A 17422-nucleotide genomic window follows, 5' to 3' on the forward strand; every position below is an offset into this window, starting at 1 on the left:
TCAATTTTAGTGCTTGTGATAGATCGGTTTATGTTTTCTATTTCTTCCTCGTTCAGTCTCAGAAGGTTGTGATTTTCTAAGAATTTGTCTATTTCTTTCAGGTTGTCCATTTTATTCGCATATAGTTGCTTGTAGTAATCTCTCACGATCCTTTGTATTTCTGCAGTGTCAGTTGTTTCTTCTCCTTTTTCATTTCTAATTCTGTTCACTTGAGTCTTTTCCCTTTCTTTTGTGATGAGTCTGGCTAATGGTTTATCAATTTTGTTTATCTTCTCAAAGAACCAGCTTTTAGTTTTATTGATCTTTGCTATTGTTTTCTTTGTTTCTATTTCATTTATTTCTGTTCTGATCTTTATGATTTCTTTCTTTCTACTGACTTGGGGTTTTTTCTGTTCTTCTTTCTCTCCTGGTTTTAGGAGTAGGGTTAGATTGTTTATTTGAGATTTTTCTTGTTTTGTGAGGTAGGATTGTATTGCTATAAACTTCCCTCTTACAACTGCTTTTGCTCTATCCCGTAGGCTTTGGGTCGTCATGTTTTCATTGTCATTTGTTTCTAGGTATTTTTTGATTTCCTGTTTGATTTCTTTAGTTATGTCTTGGTTATTTAGTAGCGTATTGTTTAGCCTCCATGTGTTTCTATTTTTTACAGTTTTTTCTCCCGTAATTGATATCTAGTCTCACAGCGTTGTGGTCAGAAAAGATACCTGATACGATTTCAGTTTTCTTAAATTTACCAAGGCATGATCTGTGATGAAAAATATGATCTCTCCTGGAGATTTTTCCATAAGCACTTGAGAAGAAAGTGTATTGTTGTTTTTGGATGGGATGTCCTGTAAATATCAAATAAATCCATCTTGTTTAATGTGTCATTCAAAGCTTGTGTTTCCTTATTTATTTTCATTTTGGATGATCTGTCCATTGGTGAAAGTGGGGTGTTAAAGTCCCCTACTATTATTGTGTTACTGTCAGTTTCCCCTTTTATGCCTGTTAGCATTTGCCTTACGTATTGAGGTGCTCCTGTGTTGGCTGCATAAATACTTACAATTGTTATATCTTCTTCTTGGATTGATCCTTTGATCATTATGTAGTGTCCTTCTTTGTCTCTTGTAATAGTCTGTATTTTAAAGTCTATTTTCTCTGATATGAGATTTGCTACTCCAGCTTTCTTTTGATTTTCATTTTCATGGAATATCTTTTTCCATCCCCTTACTTTCAGTCTGTCTGTGTCCCTACGTCTGAGGTGGGTCTCTTGTAGACAGCATATATATGGGTCTTATTTTTGTATCCATTCAACCAGTCTATGTCTTTTGGTTGGAGCATTTAACCCATTTACATTTAAGGTAGTTATTGATAGGTATGTTCCTATTACCATTTTCTTAATTGTTTTGGGCTTGTTACTGTAGATCTTTTCCTCCTCTTGTGTTTCCTGCCTAGAGAAGTTCCTTTAGCCTTTGTTTTAAATCTGGTTTTGTGGTGCTGAATTCTCTTAGCTTTTGCTTATCTGTAAAAGTTTTAATTTCTCCATCGAATCTGAATGAGATCCTTGCTGGGTAGAGTAATCTTGGTTGTACGTTTTTCCCTTTCACCACTTTAAATATATCCTGCCACTCCCTTCTGGCTTTCAGAGTTTCTGCTGAAAGATGAGCTGTTAACCTTCTGGAAATTCCCTTGTGTGTTATTTGTTGCTTTTCCCTTGCTGCTCTTAATATTTTTTCTTTGTCCTTAATTTTTGATAGTTTGATTAATATGTGTCTTGGCATGTTTCTCCTTGGATTTACCCTATATGGGACTCTCTGTGCTTCCTGGACTCGATTGACTATTTCCTTTCCCATATTAGGGAAGTTTTCAACTATAATCTCTTCAAATATTTTCTCAGTCCCTTTCTTTTTCTCTTCTTCTGGGACCACTATAATTCGAATGTTGGTGCATTTACTGTTGTCCCAGAGGTCTCTGAGACTGTCCTCAATTCTTTTCATTCTTTTTTCTTTATTCTGCTCTGCAGTAGTTATTTCCACTATTTTATCTTCCAGGTCACTCATATGTTCTTCTGCCGCAGTTATTCTGCTATTGATTCCTTCTAGAGAATTTTTAATTTCATTCATTGTGTGGTTCATCATTGTTTTTTTGCCCTTTTGTTATTTTAGGTCCTTTTTAAATATTTCTTGTATTTTCTCCATTCTATTTCCAAGATTTTAGATCATTTTTACTATCATTACTCTGAATTCTTTTTCAGGTAGACTGCCTATTTCGTCTTCATTTGTTTGGTCTGGTGGGTTTTTACTTTGCTCCTTCATCTGCTGCATATTTCTCTGTCTTCTCTTTTTCCTTAACTTACTGTGTTTGTGGTCTCCTTTTTGCAGGCTGCAGGTTCGTAGTTCCCGTTGTTTTTGGTGTATGCCCCCAGTTGGTAAGGTTGGTTCAGTGACTTGTGTAGGCTTCCTGGTGGATGATGCTGGATCTTGTCTTTTTGGTGGGTATGACCACGTCCAATGGTGTGTTTTGTGGTGTCTGTGAACTGATTATGATTTTAGGCAGCCTCTCTGCTAATGGGTGGGGTTGTGTTCCTGTCTTGCTAGTTGTTTGGCATGGGGTGTCCAGAACTGGAGCTTGGTGGTTGTTGAGTGAAGCTGGATCTTAGCGTTGAGATGGAGATCTCTGGGAGAGTTCTCATTGATTGATATTATGTGGGGCCAGGAGGTTTCTGGTAGTCTGATGTTCTGAACTTGGCTCTCCCATCTCAGAGGCTCAGGCCCGACACCCGGCCGGAACACCAAGACCCTGTCAGCCACACGGCTCAGAAGAAAAGAGAGAGAGAAAAAAAAAAAGCAAAAATAAATAATTAAAATAAAATAAGATAAAGTTATTAAAATAAAAAATAAAAAAATTTAAATAAAAAAATTTAAAAAGTAATAAAAAAAAGAAGAGAGCAACCGAACCAATAAAGAAATCCACCAATGATAACAAGAGCTAAAAACTACACTAAGGTAAACATGAATATCAGAAACTTGTCAGTCACATACAGGAAACCCCAAGTCTAAGTTGCTCCCATTGTCCACTGCCTCAATTTTAGGATGATTCATTGTCTATTCAGGTATTCCACAGATGCAGGGTACATCAAGTTGATTGTGGAGATTTAATCCGCTGCTCCTGAGGTTGCACGGAGAAATTTCCTTTTCTCTTCTTTGTTTGCACAGCTCCTGTGGTTCAGTTTGGGAATTGGCCCTGTATCTGCATGTAGGTCGCCCTCTAGTGTCTGTTCTTCACCCAGACAGGACAGGGTTAAAGAAGCAGCTGATTCGGGGCCTCTGGCTCACTCAGGCCGGGGGAAAGATGTGGTACAGAATGTGGGGCGAGCCTGCAGAGGCAGAGGTCAGCTTGACATTGCAACAGCCTGAGGCATGTCATGTGTTCTCCCGGGGAAGTTGTCCCTGGATCATGGTACCCTGGCAGTGGTGGGTTGCACAGGCTCCCAGGAGGGGAGGTATGGATAGTGACCTGTGCTCGCACACAGGCTTCTTGGCTGCAGCAGCAGCCTTAGCGTCTCATGCCCGTCTCTGGGGTTCACGCTAATAGCCGCAGCTCGCACCCGTCTCTGGAGCTCGTTTAGGTGGTGCTCTGCATCCCCTCTCCTCGTGCACCCCAAAACAATGGTCTCTTGCCTCTTCGGCAGCTCCAGACTTTTTCCTGGACTCCCTCCTGGCTAGCTGTGGCACATTAGCCCCCTTCAGGCTGTGGTCACACAGCCAACCCCAGTCCTCTCCCTGGGATCTGACCTCCGAAGCCAGAGCCTCAGCTCCCAGCCACCCCCATCCCAGCAGGTGAGCAGACAATCCTCTTGGGCTGATGAGTGCTGGTCGGCACCGATCCTCTGTGCGGGAATCTCCCCACTTTGCCCTCTGAACCCCTGTTGCTGTGCTCTCCTCCATGGCTCTGAAGCTTCCCCCCTGCCCACCCCCTGTCTCCGCCAGTGAAGGGGCTTCCTAGTGTGTGGAAACTTTTCCTCCTTCACAGCTCCCTCCCAGAGAGACAGGTCCCGTCCCTCTTCTTTTGTCTCTGTTTTTTCTTTTTTCTTTCACCCTACCCAGGTACGTGGCTAGTTTCTTGTCTTTTGGGAAGTCTGAGGTCTTTGCCAGCATTCAGTAGGTGTTCTGTAGGAGTTGTTCCACATGTAGATGTATTTTTGTTGTATTTGTGGGGAGGAAAGTGATTGCCACGTCTTACTCCTCCATTATCTTGAAGGTCCTCCTCACATTTTTCTGAGAATACCTAGATTCAATAATTTTCAGTTATTCATTCATTCATCCTTTACAAATATTCTTTGATCCCCATTTTTGGGCTAGATGCTATTCTAAGACTCAGTATAATAATAAAATAGCCAAAGTGCACTTCTCTCATGGAGATTGTATTTTTGTGTAAAAAACATAAGCAAAATTTATGGGTTTTATATCATGTTTAGTGCTATGGAGAAAAAGAAAGTAAAGAAGAGAACTAGGGAATGTTGGCATGGCATTGCCATTTTAAAAAACATGGCCAGGGACTTCCCTGTTGGCATAGTAGTTAAGAATCCGCCTGCCAATGCAGGGGACATGGGTTTGATCTCTGGTCCAAGAAGATCCCATATGCCACGGAGCAGCTAGGCCCGTGTGCCACAACCACTGAGACTTCGCTCTAGTGCTCATGAGCCACAACTACTGAGCCTGGATGCCACAACTATTGAATCTCACGTACCTAGAGTCCATGCTCTGCAACAAGAGAAGCCACCACAATGAGAAACCTGCGTCCTGCAATGAAGAGTAGCCCCCACTCACTGCAACTAGAGAAAGCCCACGTGCAGAACGAAAATCCAGTGCAGCCAAAAATAAATAAATAAATAAATTTATTTTTAAAATAATAATAAATAAAAATAAAAATCATGGCTGGACAAGGTCATTTGAACCTTACAATTTATAAACGGTTGGAAGATCTTGTAGAAATGCTGTTGTGATCAAAATAAAGATATTAAATGATCATTTACTTATATAGTGCTGCAGTGGTACTATATTAATAAAAGTTAATATAAAAATAGCACATTTATGTAAAAAAAAAAATCCATGACTAACAAAATATGTGCATGCTCACTGGAGTAGTTTAGAGAACTCTTTTGAAGACCATAAAAACAATACAAAGTATATGGCAATAACAATATATGTTGGATTTTGAAGACTCAGAATTATAAAATGTAATTATTTGTAGTATTAATATCTAACAATGCATTTTCAAACAAAATCCTAATTGTATTTTCATAGAATTAAAAAATATTGATATATAAATATATAGAGTCATAAAGAGCTGAATTGATTTTGAACATAAGAAGGGGTAATTTTCCTGCCAGATATTAAGTCATCATGTCTATGGGCACATAGAACAAACAGGTATGGTAAACTGATAAATGACTGAGAAAACAGTGCACATCAGTGAGGAAAGCACAGACTCATAAAATAGTGGTCAGACAAATGGTTCTTCATAAGGTAAAAGCAAATGGATCATTACTTATGCTATGCAAGAAAAAGAAACTAAATGGACTAGAGATCTTTCTGTGAGAAGCAAAGCTTTAAAATATTTTCTAAAATGTTAGATAACACTAGTATGATATGAGGTAAGGAAGACGAAAGAATAAAGACATGAAAACACAAACAAGGAAAAGATCAATAAATTTGACTTCTTGCCCTTCTAGGGCAAAGGAGTAGTAAACAGAGGTAAAAGGCAAGCTCCAGACTGGGATAGGAGATTTTTCAGAGCGTTTAGCAAGCATTTAGCAATTATCCAGAATGTATTAGGACTTCTTGCAGATCCATAAGTTAAAAAAAATAGAAAATTGGCAAAGGATATGAACAACTATTCACAGAACGGAAAATGTGAACTGTTCATAAACATAAGTAAATATTTTAAAATTTTTTAAATGGGAAAATGTCAGTGAAAGAAAAGTTGGAGTAAAGGTTTTAAATTTGTGAAGCAATGATATGTACTCTTTATACAAGCACATATGGATGTTGGCAGTGCAGAAAAGTGGACATGAAGGGTGCACACCTACTGCAGAATTATAGGTGTCTCTAGGGAAGGAGAGGCAGGATGGCATATAGTGGTCAGATAGGCTGTGATGTTAATCCTGTAAGTATATTTAAAGTATTGGAAGCATAATTGATAATTGTCTATCTGGTAGCTATAGGCTTTTATTTTATACCTACTTGCACCTGAAATAACTTTTTCCTTTCTCAAAAAAAACATGACTTGAAAGGCAAATATATATATTATAAATATTCTAAACTTATGTGTATGTTCATGTTTAGAACTGAATTTTTTAATAGACTGGAAGGATAAAAAGTGGAAAATAAATGTTCCCCACTCCCTTTCCCACCTGTGATCCAGAGTCAAGTCCAATTTCTCAGTTTAGTGACTTAACATTTCTGTTCTTAGTTCTTCAGGCAATTATTTTCAAAACTATAAATGTTCTACAGTACAATAGTTCAACTTTTTTATCCCTCATTTGACTTTGGTCTTTCATAATAGCCCACTGATTTACCTACATCCATATATACAAATATTCCAATTATCAGCTTCTTGAAGGATTTATTCTTCTTAGGAAATCTTTAACATTTCTCAATGGGTTTGGGGGAGAAAAGAGATACAAACTCTAATGCTCAAACTGCTATGTCCAATGATTACAGTAGTTTGCAAAGTTCTTACAACCTTTATCCAAGACAAGAATTTCATACTTACCTTGAAGTAGCCACTGGAAAATCCTATGAAGCTTCTGCCTCTGGCATTTTGTTCTGAATAAGGGTTTACCAAAAAGTAGGTAACTAAATGCTGCATTTTGAATTACACTTTGGAGAAAAGCATCTTCCTAATCACTGGAATTTCTGGTCCAGAGACTTATCAAACAGTTCCAGAAGTTGTCACTTGTGGGTCTTTCCATCCTCGGATACATAGTGAGGATGAAAGGATGCTGCACTTAGATATGGTCTCCCTCAAGTGAGGTGTTCAAGGAACCTGGCCAGAATGCTTTTCCAGACTGTGCACATCTGTTATGGAATTATGGTTATAGTCTGAAAGAATTGGAATGAAGAAATGGATGGCACAAGCTATGAAGCTGCAAAACTCGGCAAATTATTCACTTCCGAAAAAAGCACAGATTTGAGAAGATTGTATTTTTAGGTCTACATGATAGAATGAGACACCACCGAAGAGCAAGACTTCTGTCTTAAGTGAAGGCATTAGAGGGGGAATTTCGGTAAGCCCTGCTGTGAGCAATAAATGCAAAAGGTAAAAGGATCATAGGATTTCCCAGCACAGACCTAAAGGAAAATTAGAAATTATTGTCTAGGGATAAAAGCTGTGAGAACTTTGCAACTACTGTAACCTTTGCATCTTTCCCATGTGTGTTATTTTTTCTATTCCTTGTCTTAATATTAGTCCTGATTTATAGAAAATACTTTGTTTTTAAGAATTATGTTAGCTAAGGGAGTTAGCTATGGATCAAAGTTAGTGTTTGGGGCTCTATTTATTTCTGTTTACATTCTTTAGTTAAAATATTTTACAATAAGGTTGTGTTTTTAAAGTTCTTCCCTTTCATGTGTTCATGTGATGCCTTACAGAAGGACTTCTGAAGGCTTCAACACCAGTGGTATGAAATCTATGCAAAATGAGTTACATTTTATGCAAATTGGAATTCTGCAAAATTTACATATTTTAATAATAGCACTAACATACACTCTATTTGTAAATATGGAAATAATGTAAAGATATTGAGAATTATAAATTATTGCACATTTTCAAAGATGGGAAGCCAAATGAAATGCAAATCATGTTTACACAATTGTCATATGGTGGTGAATAAAGAGAAGTAGCTGCCATTATTTTTAAACCTCACTATGTTTTTTTGTGTATCAGAACTTCTCTGAGAAATGTTGGTGACAAGTGTGCTTGAATTTTAATATTCACTGTTGCTATAATCAGTGATTCACTTTTTATGTTCTGAGGCAGGAAGAAGAGGTTGGTTTTCATGCTGAAAATGTGCTAAAACCCAGTACTTTTGTTACAGAATTTCAAAGTGAAAATGCTCTGAAAAGGGTCAAATGACTGAAACCCTACACTGTGATTAATTTAGGAATAAGGTCTGAAAAATATTTCAGATAAACATAAAAAAAAGAACCATGCTAAATTGGCATAATGTTAAACATGTAATTTTAAATTTCTTAAATTGTCATGACTAGGAAGAATATTTGCGTTAGTCTTGAATACTTGGGAATATGATTATGTGAGTTCTTTATATATATATATATATATATATACATATATACATATATATGTATATATATATATGTGTGTGTATATATATATCCCTCACATTAATGGAACTATCCTGCACTGAGTAATTATTTTTATATATTTTAAAATAACTTTGTTGATGTAAATATCTTATTTGACACATATTCCAAAGTGAAGGTGGTATTCAAATTATCAAAATCCTGAGGATTAAATCCACTTTAAATTGTTGTTACATGTATTTACCGAAAAGAAACAAGAGTTCTAGGCCGAAATAGATATATTTCTATGAGAAACTAGACAGCTTTCAGAGTATGCTAGGATTGTATCTCAGATAACTAATTTTCAAAATATAATTTACCCATTAACTTGCAGATTTCTGAATTTACAAAAAGTACTCTTGGACTTTTTGTTGCTCATAATCACATATTCTAAATACTATCTACTTTTCATGCTTTCAAATCCTCAATTTCAATCTAGTTTTGTATTCGAAAAACAAGGACCTCATGATTCATAGGTTACTACTTAAAATTGCTATGTAACATTATATCTCACGGCACATAGTTTAACTCTTAAATAGACATCTAAGCATTTGCTGCTCATTTTTCTTGCCTATGTTCTTAAAATAATAGTTTTATATAGAATACAATATGAAATATAGTATATTCCAGGGTTTTTCCCGTATTACAGTTTAGCTAAATAAGAGAAACGTTACTCTTATCCTCAAAGAATGACTCTTCCTTTTTTTCATATTTTGCTTTTTAACCTGTGAAAACTCTTCCTGAAAATCATCTTTTAGATTAGTCCCATTAGTTATGTAGTTTTCATTAACACTCCTTATTTATGCTTCATGTTTTATTTATTTTTCTAATTCAAAACTCAGCCAGGTTCAAATTCTGAAAGCAGCAAGCAGGCTGAAGGGACCCACATTTTGTCTTCTGGAGTCTGAAGTGTGCATAATCAGTGTCCCTTGTAGAAATGTACAACATGAGCTAATTTTTATAAAACTGGAACAAGCCTCTCATATAATTTTTATAATACCATAAAACCTAATGTTATGTTAAATTATTTTTTTACATTCAACAAGGACATTAGGAGGAGATGCAGCAGTGAAAGGTACAATCTTTTCAGTGTTCTTTGCATTTCATTCTACAGTGGCTACCCTTAAATTTTCTAGCTTTATTACCAGCTAATTGCAAGGATTTAAATTATTTCAACAAATAACATCTTAAACACTTTAACAAATGTGGTTTACAGCTTTTAACTTATTTCAAGTTTAACTTATATTTTAGAGTTGATGTATTTCCTGTGTAAGAGATATGCACTGACAACCCAAAATGTCTCATTCCTTTACAAATAAGAGTTCGTTAAGTCTCCTTTTGCAACCCCTTAAACATTAGTTCTTTATAACTTTGGAGGGAGTTCATAAATAAATGATAATTGTATCCTCTCTTTGTATTTTACTTTACTTCAAACTAAATTTTTTAAGGAATATCAAACCGTAGCAATCATAATAATGGCAACTTTGAACAAGTAAAAAGTTTAATATAGATTTCTTAAGATTCTAAGTTATTTGTTCTGCATAATAGAAAAAAAAATAAGACCAAAAACTAAAATAATACTTATAGGAGCTATTATTTTAGCTTGAAGTTTTGAGAAATTATATGTTTTATTCAAGGTCATAGAGACAGGGAGAAGCAAATATCTGGAACCAGCTTGTATTTTTTCCCCTACTAAAACATTCTGTCAAATAGCAAAATGACAATTCTCATTCTTATCACAATTTGATTTAACTGGTATGCTGGAAAACCCTTACTAGAATTATTATCATATACTCCTTTGTCTCTCTTAGCTATTATTCTGAATCCTTATGTAGAGCTACAACAGTTATTGTCTTCATACACATTTATATCTTCTACATCTAAATTGTATCAAATTTTATTTCAAATTGCTTCATAGATTTTGCATTATTTTCCATTCTTACTGTCACTATCCTGGTCTACACAGTCCATCAGCTAGTTATCGAGTTATTGAGGTTGTTTCAGTTCTGCTCACGTTTTCTCTAGTCTCCTTTCAACTCCTCTGGAATAGTGGACAGATATTGGAAGACCACTGTCACCCTGTCAGTACATTGACCAGGATCCTATAAAATGTTTTTGTTGCCTAAACAATCACAATAGGAGCCCTTACCACTTGTTCAACTCTCTATCTAAATTTTATATTAAACAGTGAACTGGGATCAAGTCAGTGGTTTCCTCAAAGCCCCCTGAACATATTCCTGACACCTTCCTCTGTTTGTTACTTATTATTGTCTTTCAACTATAAAAGCCCTTCCTATTCTCAATTTATCTAATTTTCAAACATTAAGCAGCAAAAAAAAAAAAAAAAAAAAAAAAAAAGGGCCACTTTCTCAAAAAAGCTTCCTGTAGCCATGACTCTCTCCACTCCAGGAAAATTGGCTCCCATACTCTGATAGTAATAACTCCTATTCCGAGGACTTCTGTCTCTACCGAATTAGGAAAATGATTAGTATTCCAATCTCAGAAGACGTTACTTTACCTCTCTTTCAACTAACCTGAAATACCTCCTTAAAAAATTCATTTATATATTTTTTTCTAAAACTAAAATAATATTTACCAGAAAAAGCCATTTCAAGGAAATTTTGAATCCTCTCCTGAAAACTAATTTGGTAAGGTATCCAAAGCACAAAGATGTCAGGAGTGTTCACTCTATTCCTTTCACACATGATACAGTCAGACAAGAGAGAGTGTGTGGAAGATAAGGTTAAGGAGTGTTAGGGATAACCTTTGCCTAGAAGTGACAATTAAGCAGACAACTGAAGGTTGCTAAAGAGTTAAATAGAGAAAGCATGCAGAGAGAATAGAAATAGGAAGGGAATTCAAGGGTGCTGAGGTAAGAAGAAATAAAAGATGCTGATGTAGCTGGAGCCCAGAGAGAGAAGATGGAAGTAGAATGAGAAAAGGCAGAGTTCAAATAATACAGGACTTTGTAAAACGTATTAAGGATTCTTGAAAAGTATATTAAAGGGCAATGGGAAATCATGGAAGGATTTCAAGCTAAAAGCGATGGAACTTGAATCTTTTAAAACTACTATAGTGTTTGAAAAGTACAGTGTTTAGTTTTAGCTTTTAAAATCATTCAAGAGGGGTAAAGGTAGGTACAGGAAAGGTAGGTACTTGAAACTGATGCAAGGCAGGTAAGGTTGGATACAGGAAACTCAGTTAAGAGGCTACTCCCACAGTTAAGGAGAGAAAAATGGAATTTAGACTAGGACTGGTGTACAAATGGTGAAACATGGAATAATTTGTCAGATATTAATTGAGTACTTGCTCTGTACCAATGTTGGGGAATACAGAAGCTAACAGGATAGATAGATAAACTTCATCTGCTAATGAAACCCAAGTTTTTCTGACATAATAGAGGAAATAATCATATACTAGGTTATTTTAGTGCAATGGAAAAAATGCATCAGAGGCTCGAAGTAGGGGATGTTGAAGAAGTAGGTAAGTTTGCAGTTTTATTTTTTAACATCTTTATTGGAGTATAGTTGCTTTACAATGGTGTGTTAGTTTCTGCTTTATAGCAAAGTGAATCAGCTCTACATATACATATATCCCCATATCTCCTCCCTCTTGTGTTTCCCTCCCACCCTCCCTATCCCAACCCTCTAGGTGGTCACAAAGCACCAAGCTGATCTCCCTGTGCTGTGCAGCTGCTTCCCACTAGCTATCTATTTTATATTTGGTAGTGTATATATGTCCATGCCATTCTCTCATTTCATCCCAGCTTACCCTTCCCCCTCCCCATGTCCTCAAGTCCATTCTCTACATCTGCGTCTTTATTCCTGTCCTGCCCCTAGGTTCGTCAGAACCATTTTCTTTTTTTTTTTTTTTAGATTCCATATATATGTGTTAGCATACGGTATTTGTTTTTCTCCTTCTGACTTACTTAACTCTGTATGACAGACTCTAGGTCCATTCACCTCACTACAAATAACTCAATTTCATTTCTTTTTATGGCTGAGTAATATTCCATTGTACATATGTGCCACATCTTAACTTATAAAGTGGTAAATTAAAGTTTTCAACACTAATATAAACAAGATTTTTAAAAATTGTCTTCTTGTATTAGATACAATTTGACAACACAATAAAACTGAAGTACATGTGCATATTCACAAAATAAAAATATATGTCATGTCATAAGAATTGTTTTAGCTTCTGAACACTACACAAGATTAAAGATGACAACATTGAGTGTGGTTTGGGATCTTTTCAAATGAGTTTTAATTTAGTAGCATAGACATTGTTTACAGTTTTTTTTTTCTCTCCTGGGTTATCAAAGAAATGAATTTCACTTATTTATTACAATAGTAGACAGTTTTAACATCAGTGAATTTCATTCTTGCTTAGAGGGAAAAAAAATCTCTATTTACATATAGATTTGTCATGAATAATTCTCTTTCTTTTTTGTGTGTTATATGTTAAATCTGTTTAGTCAGTCATAATATTTTAAATATTAAGTTAGTAAATCAACCCTGGGCCTCACAGTATTCATCTTACAGATTATTTTTTCTAAACAAGTTATACACCCTTATATCACTTCCAATATTAGGCCATGTTGAGCCCATAAAAGTCATTAATATTCAGAAATTTAAAAGGTACACAACATTGTTTAAATAACTGTCTATGCATTTAAGTAATATACTTTTGTAATGTAAATTTGTTTTCTCTAAGGCAGATCTAGTGTTGTGTTATTTTAGTCTCCAAATTGCATTTCTCCAACTTTGAGGTTGGGTTTGCTTTAATATATTTTCTATATTTCTATGGCTCTTTATGTGACTACTTTGAAGAGTCTTTTCATTATCCTTCTTGAGTTGAAGTTCTTTTTGTAGTTCTCAGGTATAGGAATTTATTGTCTTGCTTTTGAAATGTTAAATAAGATACATCTTATCTCTGGCTTTTAGCCCTAACTCTCCCTTTACACAAATTGATTTAAAGTGTAATGTCATAAGTAGAAGTGAAGGTTAGGAAAAAAGAGTGGAGGGGCAAAAAAGAAGTCATCAACTTTTGCTGCCAGTTCATTTGAGTTACATGATGTCTAAATTATGAAGAAAGGAATAAAACAATAGGTATTGTGCTATCTTATTACCATTACTGGGAAAAAATAAGTTATGAAAAAAATGGTTAACATATTTAGTAGACATATGTATTTAATGAAATATCTTAAAAGTCAATCCTTGCACATGCACATCTAATTTTGTGTCTGTATACTCCTCACATGCATTGGTCCTTAAGAGATTTAAATACTGTATTTAAAGTATATTAACTCTACTGATCCAGATCAGTGAGAAATTATGTATAAATGAAGGATAGTTTGGAATTCAGAAACTTGTGATCAAGGTAGTTAGATGCAGCTGCAGTCTTTACCAAGCTATGAGATCTTCTGTAAATAATAATCTAGTGAATTTCTCAGGACTGTTAAAATAAGTTCTTCTGAATGTAACTGAGTGATACGATATGGAAACTCAAAGATTTAAGGGAAAATGAAAAGGAAGAGATATCATAAATATGTGGTTAAGTATAAAACTGTATTTCATTTTAATTTCCTTAATATACATACGACCATATAAAGGAAAATCTATTACATTGTATTGTGGGGTTTATAATTTATGTAGCTGCAATACATATGGCAACTAGCATAAGGATAGGAGAGAAGAGTAGTAAAATTATATAGGTGCAAAGCTCTTACATTTTATTTACATTTTACTTAAAAATATGAAAATATAGGATTTTGTATTATAATTCATAAAATAAATAGAAAAAATGTAAAAGACCATTAGATTATGGCTGAAAAGTGTTCCATTGTATACGTGTACCACATCTTTATCCACTCCTCTGCTGATGGACCTTTAGGTTGCTTCCATGTCCTGGCTATTGTGAATAGTGCTGCAATGAACATTGGGGTGCCTGAATCTTTTCGAATTATGGTTTTCTCTGCATATATGCCCAGGAGTGGGATTGCTGGATCATATGGTGGCTGTATTTTTAGTTTTTAAAGAAACTTCCTTACCGTTCTCCATAGCGGCTGTACCAGTTTGCATTCCCACCACAGTGTAGGAGGGTTCCCTTTTCTCCACACCTTCTCCAGCATTTATTATTTGTAGATTTTTTTGATGATGGCCATTCTGACCAGTGTGAGGTGATAGCTCATTGTAGTTTTGATTTGCCTTTCTCTAATAATTAGTGATGTTGAGCATCTTTTCATGTGCTTTTTGCAGCAATGTGGATGGACCTAGATATTCTCATAGTGAGTGAAGTAAGTCAGACAGAGAAAGACAAATCTCATATGATATTTCTTATATGTGGAATCTAAAAAAGGCTACAAATGAACTTATCTACAAAACCGAAGTAGAGTTACGGATGTAGAAAATAAACTTATGGTTACACTGGGGTAAGGGGGGTAGAGATAAATTGGAAGATTAGGATTGACATATACACACTACCATTTATAAAATACATAACTAATAAGGACCTATTGTTTAGTACAGGGAACTCTACTCAATGCTCTTTAATGGCCTATATGGGAAAAGAATCTAAAAAAGAGTGGATATATGTATTTCTGTAACAGATTCACTTTGCTGTACACCTGAAACTAACACAACATTGTAAATAAATTATACCCCAATAAAAAATTTTAAAGAGACCATTAGATTAAAATGGAATCCTAAATAAATTTCTATATGTGTATGTAAGTGTTTGTGTGTGTAATGTTGTGTATTCTTTAAAAAAGGCAGTGAGAAAAAAGGCAGTGAGAGGAACAAAAGAGAAAAAAACTGGGGGCAAATAAAATGAATAGCAACATTTTAGACTTAACTATAGCTGTACAATAATTACATTAGCTGTTAATGAGCTTAAACTCCAATTAAGAGAAGAGATTATCAGAGTACATGAAAAAGAGCAACACAACTATTTGAAAAGATCTGAAATAGATACACATTAAATATGAATTCATTTTAATGTAATGGATAGAAAAAAGATATACTATGCAAAAAGAAAGAATAAGTAGGCTGGATGAGGTATATTAATATCATAAATTAGACTTATGGGCAAAGGTAGAGAATTTCATAATGATATAGACATAAATGTAAAATGCAAAAACTTCTAGAAGATAACGTAGACAATCTGGATGATGCTGAGTTTGCTGATGACTTTCTAGATACAACACCAAAGGCACCAGTCCATGAAAGAAGAATTAATAAGCTGGACTTCATTAAAATTAAAAACTTTTCCTCTGGAAAAGTCACTATCAACAGAATGAAAAGACAAGCCACAGCATAGAAGAAAATATTTGTGAAAGACATATTTTATAAAGGACTGTTATGCAAAATATACAAAGAAATCTTAAGACTTGACTATAAGAAAACAAACAACCTGATTAAAATTAGGTCAAAGACCTTAACAGAAACCTCACTAAAAAAGATAAACAGATGGCAAATAGCATATGAAAAGATACACTACATCATATGTCATCATGGAAATGCAAATTAAAGCAAGAGATACCCCTCCACATATACTAGAATAGCCAAAATCCATAACATTGTCAATATCAACTGCTAGGGAGAGTGTATGGTACTACAATGGTGGACACATGGAGTTATATATTATACAATGGAATAGTAGTCATTAATAAAAAGAAACTAACTGCTGACACATGAAACAACACGGAAAAATCTTAAATGCCTCTGATTCTAGTTATATGATCTTTTGACAAAGGCACACTTATAAAGGCAGAACAGAAATCAGGGTTGCAAAGGGCTGGGCTGGCCAGATGTGTTGACAGCAAAAGGAACTCAGTGATTTGGGAGAGATGATGGAACTGTCCTATATCTTTAAGTGGTGATTACATGGCTGTATGTTTTTCAAACCTCCTAGAACTTACACTATGAGGGAGACTTTTTGTGTATGCATATTAACCTCAACAAAATAAAAAAAAACAGCATGTGCATGGTTCTCTCTGTAGGATTTGACTCAACATATTTTTATCTCAGTTCATGTGTCAGTGTCTGCCATTATTGTATCTCTCTTTTATGGGAACATGATCAAGGCACTAATTAAATTTGTGGATTGAGGGAACTATTCAATATCATGATTGTGGTGGTAGTAACAATACAGAATAGATACAGAATAGATCAAAAATCTTATAGTAAAAAGGTTAATGGTTATTGTACATAAATTATACCTCAACAAACCTGATTTGGATATTTTAGTGGGCTAATTTTGAGGAAAATAATATATGTTTATGTAGAGATATATGTGTGTATATATATATATAAATATATATATATAATTTCCTCCTAAGGAAGGAAATTTGCAATTTGCATTTAGCATATATATTCAAATATTAGAATTACAAAATATACTAACAAAAGACATATGTATCATTTGAAATTATCCAAAGCATTGTTGATTCCATTTGATTAAGAAAACTGATACTTAGTACATTGATTAATATAATCTAAAATATTTTATGTTATACAACTGTGATCATTAATGACTAGCATGAATTTTCTTGAAATTTCTGAAATTAAATGGTAATTACATTGCTGAAATGCTGTTCTTGAAAGTTATTATAATGTTAGATAATTGTTTTTGAAGTTTGGATTTAATGTCAATAAGTTAATCTATGAAAACTCAATTCTTATTATAGTGTATAATAACTATATTGTCATCCAAAAAAAAATGGTCTCTTACCCATTGACTGTCATTTGTGTTCAATATATTGATCTCACTCATACACTTTGAACAGCAGTTAGTGGCAAGATCCTCATTATCATGGTTCTAATAAGTATGAGGAAGATAATTCTTACATGATGTGATTTTGGTGCTGGCTTAATGCATAATTGTGTAAGTTTCAACATATATTTATACATTTTAGTTAAGTGTAGATTCTTAACAAGGAAATTAAATGATACAAAAGACATTTTATAGGAGGAAAACATGCAGAATTTCCAAAATAATAAATATATATACATCTATGTGGTTTAAATATGTGTACACACACATTTTATCTGGCATCTTTAGTGAACATCTACTGT

Source organism: Balaenoptera acutorostrata, chromosome 1 (genome assembly GCF_949987535.1).
Source record: "Balaenoptera acutorostrata chromosome 1, mBalAcu1.1, whole genome shotgun sequence".
Classification (NCBI taxonomy): Eukaryota; Metazoa; Chordata; class Mammalia; order Artiodactyla; family Balaenopteridae; genus Balaenoptera; species Balaenoptera acutorostrata.